We start from the raw sequence: 13,604 nt of genomic DNA on the forward strand, positions 1-13,604 counted from the left end.
TCCAACTGGCGCCGAACTGCGAAGGAGAGAGACAGGTGGCGCACTATCGTCGATTCGGCTATAACCGGCTAAACGGTTGCAACGCCAATCACATACATACATACATATAGCATCCATAGAGATGATGTGGTTAGGTCAATGTAGAAGAGGAAATGATAGTTATCCTATACAAAACTAATTAAGAATAGAATTTTTCTAAGATTTCTATTAATTAACCCAAGAAACCTCACCAAAATACCATACGAAAGACACATCTATTGTAAGAACCGCCCCACATCAATTAAACAATTATGCAAGTCACTGTCCCCCGAAAGAGAAAAAGAAATCAAAGCCTAACAAACATTAATTCATTGAACCAATCACTACATTCGAGTGAAACGGAGTGAAAACACAGACACACAATCACATTCAACAAATAGTCCAAATGGAAAGAAATAAATAAATCAATGCTCAACACTATCGGTCCACTCGCAGAGTCATGAAATAAATTTATCGCATAAATTGCTTCCATATATAATACGAACGTGACATGCAAATAGCTGTAACAACAACGAAAACAACAAGAACAACAATAATAAAAAACATTTTGTTGGCGAAAATTTTTTTAAGCCTACAAGCGGTTTTTCGCTAGTCGCTCGATTTCATATCGCACGCTGGCACATTTTTCAAGCATTGGCACTCAGCTTTGTCTACACCGCAACTACTATTGCGCCATTCTGCTTTGTGTGATTGCTTGTATTTATGAATATATATATGTATGTGGATATATATTTAGGTGTTTCGTGTAGTTTTTGTGACTTAAATTGAACCGCAACGCCCCAAATGAACTGTAGCAAAATGAATAGCGAAAGGTACAAGAGGTGATTGGAAGGGGGTTATGGGCGCGATGTGGATTCAGTGGTTGTGGCAGACGGCGGGTTCAACTTTTGGTTTTAGATTTTTTAATATTATTTTTTTCGTTTTTCTTTTCTTTTTAATAACTTATTCTTCTTTTTAGAGGCCTCAAACAACGCTTCACAAGCTCTGTTGTTTTGTACTTCATATAACTAACTTCCCTTTGGTTTTATTATTTGTGTATCCTCTCATTGTATTTTATTGATTGTTCTGTTTTAGATTCAATTATTTTTTCATTAATATTTTCTATTAATTTCTTTTTCTTTTTCAATTCTCTCTTTCTTCTTTATGCTACTTCTGTTTTTATTTTGTGTTTTTTGCATCTCCGAACTCCATTGCCCTCATCCAATATACAATGTTACTAGACATCTGCCTTTTGTTTATAGCCGTCACCGGTCCGTTCGTAAGTCCGATTTATTAAAGGTATTTATTGTGCTTTAGATTAGATTAGAATATATATTGAGAATTGCACAGCGACCTAAGGTGTCCTGTATGTCCTCTCCAGTTATCACAGCGCTCCTTCCGTCACGTTAAGAAACTTTAACAGTGTTGCAAGGCTGATGGATGCGATACTACCTCTTTTAGAGCTCCAATTGTCGGACCCCTTTTCTTCGTGATCGCCGGGCAGTTAAGGAATAAGTGCTCTGATGTCTCCGGATTTCCAGATTGTGCAGATGACACCGTTGTCTGCAGTGGCCGGTGTAGAGTGCCACTAATTGTCTCAGTTTGTTCCTGGGGTACGCCATTAACTGTTTGAATCTTTTCAGATTGTATCCTCCGAGGAACAGTTTGGAGTAGCGAAGTCCCTGCATGTGCAGCCAGGGGTTTCATAACTCATTGGGTCTTGAAGAGGCTAGAAAAATTATAAAAAATGCTCTGAAAACTATATAACCCTAAAAGGAATCGGAAACTGGTTAGCAAGAGTTTATACTTCGAGCATATTAGTAAGACCACGTAAGCGTGGATCTAATAACCTGAGAAATGCTATCCCACAACAGCGCTCTTGGAAGTATTTTTGGATAGTTTTTTTTTGAATATCAGGTTCAAACTAGACGACTCCAATGCAAGCTTATAAGAAAAGAAAGGGCAGTATATCTCTAAATAAATAATATACAAAATAACATTTCTTATAAAGCTCCCCAAAAATATACATTGTTGCTTCCTCTGTTGATTGTAAAAATTCTGAAAATTGTCTTGAGAAAATTGGGAGAAGCCTTTGCGGTCAGTTCAATATATCGCCTTTTTCAAGCAAGATAAGGACTTCAATTAAAGATAATCAGTATCCAAATAAGACTTCAGAACGTTCCTAGCTATTCTAAGAACATCAAATAGTGAGAGAATTATTCATGAGATCTCAAGCGATCTTGCGATATAGTTTACAAAACATATCTCCTAAGATGAGTATAAATAATATAATTTATTTTGGATCTGTCAATATATTTACATATTTATATAAAAATGAAATCAATTTAGTGTTATAAACACTGTCACTAGTCAATTCCAGTTCAATTTTATATCCACTGAACTCTTCAATCCATTCTCTCCTCAATTAACCCCAAATCAGTTTTCACTGCTTGTTACTTACAGTTAACTTTCCATTACCCTATCTTTTATCAAATTCATGGCAATATTTTGCATTCCCTTCAAAAACAAAAACAAAAGGATCCGTTAGATACAACTACATATGCGACCCAATTAAATAACCGAAGCAGACGAACCGAAATCAAAGTCCAATGAATTCATTCATTAAAATTGACGAAAAATTTGCAAAATCACAATCACCGCTGCCGAACTAAATAAATAAAAGATGGAAAGTAAAAAACAAGCGAAATGAAATCGCAATAGAAATCAGTGCTGGAGCGCCGATCGCACGTTGCACTCGCAACCTACAGATATATACCTATATCGAAAGATACATGATTGCATGATTGAATAAATAAATAAATACATTTTTGTGGCGCCAAAAATTCGCGTGGCGTTTCGCAAACAAATTTGTTAAAAAACTGAAATTTGGCAAAAAAGAATCACTCTTGCAAATAAATAAAGAAATGTATGCATTTAACGGTGCAAAAATATTCTAATTTGACGATTGAGCGAAGAATATTTTTGGAATTTGCATGAATGAGTTTTGATAGCAGTGAAGGGAATGGTGGGGTTTGAAAATTTTCATTTTTGGATTTTTTTTTTAGATGTTCCAGAGTCCATGACATGCTCATATAGAGCAGATCCAAATACTTCTTCATAATTGAGTGTTGAAATAATATTTAATAGTACTGAGTGATACTCCTTCTAGTAGATTGACCTTTGTTGCCAAGGAAGCAAAATTCCAAAGGGTTCTTGGTTCATTGCCTCTATGTTATTGATTGGGTTAGGATCGATTGGCAGGAAAGGAAGCAAGATTAACGTTCAGGGAAGCTGATCGTTCAGTCGGGACTACGTAACTCGAACGGAACCGAATTTTAGACCCTGCCCAGGACTGTCACCTCGAGAGTATTTCCTCAAAATTATTCGGGTTATGTTTTCTGCCGGTACAACAACAACAGGAATGTCGAAATTGGTTAAACAACAATTCCTTGAACCACGAAAATGCTTTGAACTTTTGATGATGAAAGAAGATCGGCAAAATCTGAAATTTCAATATCTTAGTTATTATCTTAAGGAAGCGTACATTGATTGAATTACCGAAAAACTTCTGTCGTTAAAACAAAATATCTTCTACAACAGTCGCATCGAAAATGCTTTCAAAATGATATGTTTTGTGAACTTCTTTGATAATATATAGATTCTTCGATACAAATAAATGAACTTGGTACCAATAAGCTGATTGTGCGACGATCCAGGTTGGATATTCATTAAAATGTTTCTTCTACATCGAAAAAACCGAGTCGAGGAAGGATTATAATTTGTAATGACACAAAGAAAGGGAGATATTAAAGATATAGAAGAAGAGAAGGGGAATAAGAAGAAACGAACTTGGACGAAGAAGAAGAAGAAGAGTAGTAAGAAAGAGAAGAATGTTTTATCGAATTGTAATTACACTACCTATAGTAAAAGTATAATTTTAAATAGCTTCGTAAAAATGTAAGAACCGAGAGGTTCTTCATGCTCAAATTCAAAGCTTAAGAATTGAAATAAAATTCATTGAGTGGAGAAAAAGTCTCATATAGATCGTAAAACCTGCTGACTTCAAAATGCATTACGAGAAAAAGATACCAGTCTGATGAGTACCTTAATTGCTCTTATTAGAAAATTCATACAACCCAGGAGCCATATAGAGAGAGTGTTGGTTTACAATAAAGTCAAACTCGGAAGTATTTTTACGATTTTAAACAGCAACAAGCAAAGCTAAGACGATTATTTCCATTATAAAGATAAAAGTGCTTTTGGAGATACCAAAAAACGACAATAACTGATATTGGAACACCTGAATATCTCATATTAGAACATTAACAGATATCTGGGGTCAGAAAAGGGTGTTTGATAAATACAGACATAGGCGGAAAAGAGTTTAGAATTTTCGATAACTGGAAACAAAAGATGAAAAGCGAATACCGCTCGAATTTTGTGACTTCAGGTTCACGACAGGTTGTCCAAATCTTTCCGGTACAGTAATTTTAGCTATATTTACTTAAATTACTCACAATACAAGGTCTTGAGATGCCTATAAACTTAATTGATGTTAGTTTTCTTTCTATAGGGGGATAATGTGGCATTGGCACCAAATATAGGCGTATATCATACTTACATATAAGAACAAAAAAGAATTGGAAGTTGATCTTATGATGGATTCAGCAAAATATTTCTAATGTTATATCCTAAACTAGAATATGTTGTTCCATAGATATAGACAGAATATTTGCTATTTTTATATAGAGAAGTATATTCAACATTTTCATAGGTTTTCAAGACCTTGCTTCTAACACATTTTTAAGTTGTCTCCGAAGCAATGTAAAATGGAGCAAATAACTGTAAAATTACCGCATTAAAAAATTACACATGAACATGACAAATTTGTCTAGCGATTCCAGACAAATTTTGTCGCAACGCTGACACTTATTATATATGTATTTGTATGTACATATATTTATATATATCTAAATGTGCTTTTAAGTTCATATGTACTACAAATTAGACAAACCAGCTGACAATATGTTGAACACAAGTCACACAAAGACACACAGACGCACCTACAGTATCGCACTTGTGCAAACACTCAGTCAATTGCAATTGCGTTAAACAAATTACAACGTTGCGGCCGTAAAAAAGATTTGTTGTCAGGCATTTTATAGTATTTAACGGTCATGTTTGTACATTAATTTGCTTTTTACGTCGTTTTCGTATATTATTTCTTACTCATTTTATTTCACAAGGCGACAGCTAGTACACATAGGTATATACTTGTATAGGTATATCTATATGTATATTTGTATGTGAGTATGTGTATTTGTATATTTGTATGTGTGTTTGTGTGTGCGCCGCCATAAACCTTTTTTTTGTCAACTTACAAATTAGTTGACACCGTTGTGTCGGTGATTACAATGCCGCAAAGGTGTGACGACGCGTGGTGAGAAGTTGCTGAATTGGCGCTTAGAATTTAGACAAAAACAACAACACTCAGGTTTTTCATTTATTTACTTTAAATTGTTGTTGCAATGTCGCATTAACATTTTTATTTCTCTAATTATTGTTGTTGTTCTTGTTGTTGTCTATGTTACTACTTTGTATTACAACGGTGCTTTGGGACAGACACATCGTGGACTTTTATTAAGCACCGTATACACACACACCTGCACACATTTTAAGTAACTGTAGAGACTGTTTATTGCTTGTTTTTGTAACAGTTTGTTGTTGTTGCACACATTCATACATGCATACAGAAATACATGTATGGTAATGTTTTTGCTTGTCTCAGTTTAATTTGAATTGTCGCATTTAATTAACTAGTAACCACAAACAACAGTAATAAACTTTTTCAAGTGATTAAAATTACAAATTGTGTTTAATAAGTTTGAAGAGGGTCACATACACATAGTAAGTGACTTGTGGGTCGGTGAAATATCAAAAAAGAAAAAAAAAACAGAAAAAAAGCTATTTCAGCCAAATGCTTAAAAAAACTCTTTGGCATTTAGCAATAGACTCTTAATTTTACCTTGGGTGGTAGTCTCCACTATCTTATATTCTTCTATGCCACATACATCAACCTTCAAGGTAGGCAGTTTTAAATGCGTCCCATATATGAATCAGTATTTAATCGCTACTCAAGTCTATTTTTTTCTTCTCCACTAAAAGTGAAGATCTCAAGCGAAGATGTGGAATGATACACATTTTTTCGTTAAATAGTTAGAAGTTAATCAATTTTAATGCATAAAAACTTGATAGATAACAGGGAAGACATTTATAGTCCAAAAATTTAAGATGCCAAAGATACCACGAGATTTTCATTATCTCAAATTTTAACTTGATTTGACTACATATTCTAACAAGTAAGGAAAGGCTAAGTCCGGGTGCAACCGAACATTTTATACTCTCGCAATTTATTTAGAGATTTACCTATATTTTCGGTGAAAAATTATCTTTAGCCACTGAGTTCTTCATGTTCTATATCAGGGGCCTTGAAAATTCTTGGTCCGATTTTGACAATTTTTCCACAAGTGTTGTCACAGCTCAAATACAGTATTTGTGTAAAGTTTTATTTCGCTATCTTCATTGATTCCTAATGTATATATTATAAAGTGAACGAATCAGAAGGATTCAAAATTGAGTTGTATGGGAAGTAAGCGTGAACCGATTTCGCCCATATGTCATCAGGGTGTTAAGAAAGTGTTATATACCGAATTTCATTAAAATCGATCGAGTAGTTCTTGAGATATAATTTTTGACCCATAAGTGGGCGACGCCACGTCCATTTTCCATTTTGTAAAAAATCACAGTGCAGCTTCCTTCTGCCATTTCTTATGTAAAATGACGTTTCTCGTTAGTGAGTTAACGCACTTTTAGAAATTTTCAACCTAACCTTTGTATGGGAGGTGGGCGTGGTTATTATCCGATTTCTTTAATTTTTGGACTGTATAAGGAAATGGCTAAAATAAACGACTGCAGAAAGTTTGGTTTATATAGCTTTACTCGTTTGCGAATTATATACAAAAAACCTATTTGGGGGCGGGGCCACGCCCACTTAAAAAATAAAATTACATCCAAATGTGCCCCTCCCTTATGCGATCCTATTTTCCAAATTTTATTTTCATAACTTTATTTATGGCTTAGTTATGACACTTTATGTATTTTCGGTTTTCGCCATTTTGTGGGCGTGGCAGTGGACCGATTTCGAAAGCAACCTCTTCAGGGTGCCATGGAATATGTGTTCCAAGTTACATTAAGATATCTCAATTTTTACTCAAGCTTGCACGGACAGACATCGGGATTTCAACTCCACTCGTCATCCTGATCATTTATATATACATATATAACCCCATATCTAACTCTTTTCTTCCTGGGTGATACAAACAACCGTTATGTGAACAAAACTATAATACTCTTGTGCGACATGTTGCGAGAGTATAAAAAAACTTGATAGATAACAGGGAAGACATTTATAGTCGATAAATTTAAGATACCAGAGATACCACGGGTTTGAGTCTCAACTTAAACTTGATTAAAGAGCACATAATTTATATTTATTGTATATTTATATGTAACCGATTTTCATTATCTCCAATTTTAACTTGCTTTGACTACTGATTTCAAAAATACAAACCAGAGAGCTTTGATAGATTTGACTCACCATTTGGCAGAACACAGCAAATCTGAGAAGCTGGAAATAAAAGAAGAAATTCATGAGTTGATTTTTCGGTGTAACTATTGAATATTTTTATTTGAATGGTGTAATAATTGTGTTTGAAAGTTAAAAATATAAAATAATTTATAAGGATATATGTATTGCATATTTTTGTGTGAGAAATTGTGTCATAAAGTCCCAATAATTTTTTTTTGAAATTGAAATAATAGTTTTTTATCATCCTGCATTTAACTAGAAATTTATTACTTATAAATCTTTAATTTAAATTAAATTTCCAAAATTTACTTCTAACTTATTTACCTTGAACTCAGGCGAAACACTTGACAAAGTGCGCAAAAATATCGCATTTATTCATGCGAAATATCACCGGCATACAGTAGCTGTGCATTTAAAATTTAAATATGTCTAAATAAGCATTTATGCATTACAAACGAAAATTTATTTATCGTAAAATTTTTACGGCTTTCAAGCAATGGTCTATTAAAAATCACAAACATATGTTCGGCGCAATAAAAGAATCACATGGCAAACTTGTGTAAGCGCATAATGGCAGTGGCAAAAACAAAAAGGTGCCGTAGAAATAGGCATAAATAAATGAAAATACTGCAAAGAATATTTGCAATTTCAAGCAAAAATAATATAGATACATAGATGTGTGAGTGGAGAAAATGTGGTTAAATGTAAGCAATAATTTCTTTGAGTCATGTTTGCTATAGAGAAAATTAAATTTTAGGAAAGTAAGAGTATATTAAAATTTAAATTAAATAAATTTTTCTGAGGATTTTGTAGCTTGAGACAGTTTTCAATTGAGATTTTAGTAATCTGGACTAATATTGACCTTTATATAGCTACAAAAAATATATATAAGAACTATATATATATAGTTTAGTATCTAATAAATATTTACTTCATATACATACATACATATCTGTCCACATAACTTTCCGTTTCTTAAATATAATATTCATTCATTCAATACATTACTTCACTGCCTTCAATACATTACTACTATCTACTTCTATGTTTGTTTATTTTACTTACCTTGGTTTTAAACAAGCCGCCTAAGCTGGCATTTTTATTAGACATTTACAAATGTTTATTGTGCATTTATAAAAATTTAATTACGAACTGACAACATACCTTCGGCACTGATTGATTGAGAGACTAAATGTTATTGACATGTTTTATAGTCAACTAAATATATTCATATATTCATATATAATTGAATATACCTGTACATATACAAATAAGTAACTAAATAAGTAATTATTTAAAATGAAAAGCAGAAACGTTGACTAATAAAGCAATAATAGTAAAAAACTATTTTCATGTAAAGGGTGGCTTTTTAGAGGTAGAAAAAATTAGTTCTCGAATGAGGTTTCCGCTGTATGACTAAGTGAATTTTGTGAATAAATTTCAACGATATTTGAACATTTTCAGGATATAAGCCCTTACCCGGTAATTTTTCCAAGTATATAGAATAAAAATTTCCAAAAAATGTGTTTCCTTTTACTTACAACTCTAGTTTTGTTTTCACAAATTGTTGTAAAAGCTATGAAAATTATGCTCACATAGTGCCAAAGTATACTCACAAATTGTCTGAACTTATAGAAAATATATGATATATTGTGAGATGTCTTCAAAAATTCAATCAGAAAATGTGGCTCAAGAGTTTAGTATTCGTTGTCAGATTAAGTTATAGATCGCGTTCTTCTGTTTTCAATATCAAATTACAATTTTTTTACGACAACAACATTCGCATTTACTTAATTTGATTTCAAACTTTCCTTAGTATCCAAAGTATGCCGAATCGACAGACAGTCAGTACTGTATATCCATCAGAATGGTTTGAAAAAATATATGTATATACTAACCCTATTTATTGAGATTATATTTGAGGACATTCTTAAAGCCTTTTCACACAGGAGCTAATTAATCAATTAACCGGCCTCAGCTCGATTAAGGGGTTATGTACAGTTAGACGGCCGAAAAAAGTGAATTTTCCAGAATTTTTTCTGAGAAAACTTTTTAATTTATTGATCCAAAAATTTATACACATATTATGGTACCTTTTAACTGTATTTTAAGACTTAGTACTAGTAAAAATATTTATTTGAAAAAGAGTTACAGCTGATCTCCAGGAACTCCTCTCAAAAAATACGTTTTGCGGTGACCACTATCTCTCGGAACTGGATAATTTGAAATTAAAAAACCAAACAGATTTCGTTAAAATAATGTTAAATCTAGTAATTAATCGAAGGAATAAGCAAAATAAAATTTTTTGACAAAATGGCGGTTTCTCAAAAAAAAAAAACGAAATTTCGGCCTTAAATTGTTTATAAAAAAAAAATATTTATCGGAGAGAAAAAATCTTCGATTAATTACTAAAAAATATATGTAAGAAGGTCGTGTTAAAATTTGAGACTAATCGGTCTAGCCGTTTTCGAGTAATGTTGGTCACCGACTTTGAAAACACAATTTTGAGAAAAACGCGCTGCCGCTCGGATCTTGTATTTCCAAGCACTCTGAAACGCCTTTTCAAATTTGCTTGTAACTTTGAAAATATTCACCGCAACGAAATTTTCTGTTTGTATTCTTAAATATATGTACATTATGAAAATTAAATAAAAAAATCGATATTTTGAAAATTCTAACTGTATATAACCCCTTAAAACGTTGATTAAGATCGATTTACCATACAAAATAAAAATCTACATTAATTTTTAATTGAATTTTAATTGACTTGCAAATTAAATGCAACTCTGCGACAAAGACCGTATTTGTAATTATATATACTTTCTTAGTCTGCGAGTTGCGCTACACGACGGTAGATGTTGCTGTTAAAAATAGCAATCAGCTGTTGAAACTTACCCAACTTTTTATGAAAAGTAAAAACAAAAATCTATAACAGCTGATCGGTTATCGAGTAGCCGACAGTGTGAAGGCCACAAACTAGTTTCTCAAACAAAATTTTAATTGAACAATTAATTTGGCTGTGTGAAAAGGCAATTATGCAGTTTTAGTAAGATTTTTTGGATACTATATGTGGTATAGAATTAAACGGGTATATTACTATACTTTATTCTATATATGGAGTCTACGTTCACATATATAGACCGATGATTTACAAAAAAAAAATAAAATAAAAACTGCCAGATATCAGTTGTAATTTGCTAATCATAATTTCATTATTGTTCCTCAATATTTCAACTATTTGATACAAGGTTTCGTTAGTTAATGGAAATGAAGAGGGCGTTTTATAGAAAGTGGGTGTTGTTTTCGATCCGATTTTGCTCATTTTCATACTACTGTAGTGGGATTACACTAATACATTCATACATAATATAATTTTTGGAAAATATAAAAAATTTCAAAAAAGTAGTCGTGGTCAAATTTTGTTTTTTCAAATTTTTTTGTCGTTCAAAATGGGTGATGATAATGATTTATAGTCGTCTTTTGTATTAATGCTTTGAATTAGTTAGAATTCCAAGTAATTACATCCAATTTTAGAAGTATCTAATTATTTATTTAATATGTTTTTTAATATGAAGAAAATGTGAATAATATTCAAATTTTAATAACTATTTGTAACCTCTAATTAGTAATAATAAATACTTTTCAATGAGCTTTCTTTCCAATTTCTAAGGCTAATATTTCGATTTTCGAGGCTAACTTCAAAAATCGAAGAACTTTTGACTTAATCTCCCGGAAATACTAAATTTGATCCAATACTCAGAAATAAAATCAATGTTGCCCTATAGTGTAATATATAGTATTTCACTCTTTTGTTTAAAATTTTCCCACCTTCAGTGCAATATTTTGCATGCGAAACCCGGATATACCGCCAACTAGCCGTATTTATCTGGTAAACGCCAACGATTTGTGACAAGAAATCACAGTTAGGTAAATTTATTGCTTTATTCTTACAGTTTTTCAATTTCACTACTTAATTGGCAAAAACTGCAAGTCACAATGACGTAAATATATGTCGTAGTGGCATAGTTCATAAAGCATTCATATGAGCAAATATATATGTACATACATACATATATACAACTGTATGTAAATATGAACCTACAATAAACATAGCTAATAGCTTGTATGGAAAACACTGGCACTTCCATTCAAAAAAAAACTGAATTGCATACTAGCCTTTGCATTCATTTATAGCACAATTATTATGGCAAACAAACACATATACATACAGACACACTTTCGTACAAACTTGCATAAAATAAAAAGTGTCCGCAGAAACAAAACGGTTAAAATCATTCACTCGCCTCATTCATTTAAATTTCAATGTCTTTCTACAGTGTCTAAACCTGCATTTACATGAGTCTGTTGTATGTATGTATGTATATTACCGTATGTGAAATCTCACATATATGTACATACTCACATAAATAATGTTTGTTGGCCGTCAAAATGCAAAATTTACGACTTCAAACGTTACACCGTTGTAAAAATCATTTCAATTAATTTTAATGTGCACTGTACACAAAAACAAAAACAACAAAATTACAACAACAATCGTTTGGTGTAGAAAAACTGAGAAATTGCAGCAAGCAATGGTGTATAGTAGGCGAAATGAAAGCAAAACAAGCAGAAATTGAGGAATAGATATAAATATATATTTGTATATATGTACATATGAATTTTCTATAGTATATATGTATGTATGTATGATTATATATCTACTCAAAAACCATGAACTTGCATTTGTTGCACTGTAGTATTCCACTCTCATATAATAAATATGCATAGTAACTTTTATGTTTGCAAGCATTTATCTACATACATATTTGTACTCATAAATAAAAACATATCTACACACAAGCAACAACAACAACAACAATATGATCATGCAAGTAGACTTCAATGTTATTAAATTTGATTTTTATTGCGGAAACATTTATGCCAACATTGATGCGCAATCGACATATTTGCATCACAAAGCAAGTATGTATGTGTGTCTATACACACTCATATACATATACACCCATACACCCATTTTCCTACATGCCTAATTTATGCGCTCAGTTATGTGTATTGTTTGCGCAGCAACAGTGTCCCGAGCGCGTGCAACTGACACCGCCAATTACTACTATTGACTGTGTCGCCTCGCGCGAACTGTGCACTTGGCAGCAATTGCTAGCTGTAAAATCAAATGAATGAAATTTCAGTGGAAAAAACACGTTGGCGCACTGTGGCCACCAAAGTGGATTCAATTAGCAAGAACTGTCGGAATATGACATTTGTTTTTATTGAGGCATGCTGCGGAAATTCGCAATAAATAATGTTAATGGGTGGAGGGGTGTTGAGTTCTAGGTCGATCCCTTATTAACATCGCTGATTTTTTCCTAATTGCATTCTCTATTTTCTAGAAATCAGCTCGATAGAGATAAGTCTAATAGAAGAAACTTCCAGGTTGTTGTTGTAATGTATAATAATCGACCAATAGTTTCATTGATCTTTTCGAATTTTGTAGACCAGATTTTCTTATAAATGTGCTCATCAAGGCTGCTGGGAACAGTTCATACCCGTGAGAGTCGTATCTATTTACATAATTGAAACGGAAATAGGTCCACGTCCGGTCAAGTCAACATCATTCCTTCAATTTTTATTGATCAGCTCGAACTATGTCAATATTACAACAACAACAACATGTCTGAAAGCCCCTCTCCAATATTAAAATACAAAATATCCAGCCTTTTCACTTTAGCCTTTACCTAACTTAACCCCTATATTTGTTTCGATTCTTCCTATATCTTCTTCTGTCTAAAAACAATATTCCGATGAACAAGAGACTAGCTCCACTCGAGATTGGACGACTGGCAGTCAAATCCTGTCATATAACTATTTAGTGAGAGCATATTTCAGTATCCCTCGAACTCCTTTCCAGATAAGTCGCGAA

At 32.5% G+C, this 13,604-nt stretch overlaps 2 protein-coding genes across 4 annotated transcripts in view; one reads left to right on the forward strand and one right to left on the reverse strand.

The window, feature by feature from the left end:
- Positions 1 to 13,604, reverse strand: part of LOC105209352 (uncharacterized) — a 181,817-nt gene that overhangs the window by 118,864 nt on the left and 49,349 nt on the right. For all 3 annotated transcript variants that reach the window (XR_008471035.1, XM_054229701.1, XM_029046039.2), the window contains one exon: positions 7,676 to 7,705. The gene's annotated coding sequence lies outside the window, so the exon portion shown is untranslated. The remainder of the gene's footprint in view (positions 1 to 7,675; positions 7,706 to 13,604) is intronic.
- The window catches only part of LOC105209327 (cysteine-rich motor neuron 1 protein), a 396,142-nt gene that overhangs the window by 115,666 nt on the left and 266,872 nt on the right, over positions 1 to 13,604 (forward strand). The window lies entirely within an intron of this gene.

This window comes from Zeugodacus cucurbitae, chromosome 4 (assembly GCF_028554725.1).
Source record: "Zeugodacus cucurbitae isolate PBARC_wt_2022May chromosome 4, idZeuCucr1.2, whole genome shotgun sequence".
NCBI classification, from domain to species: Eukaryota; Metazoa; Arthropoda; class Insecta; order Diptera; family Tephritidae; genus Zeugodacus; species Zeugodacus cucurbitae.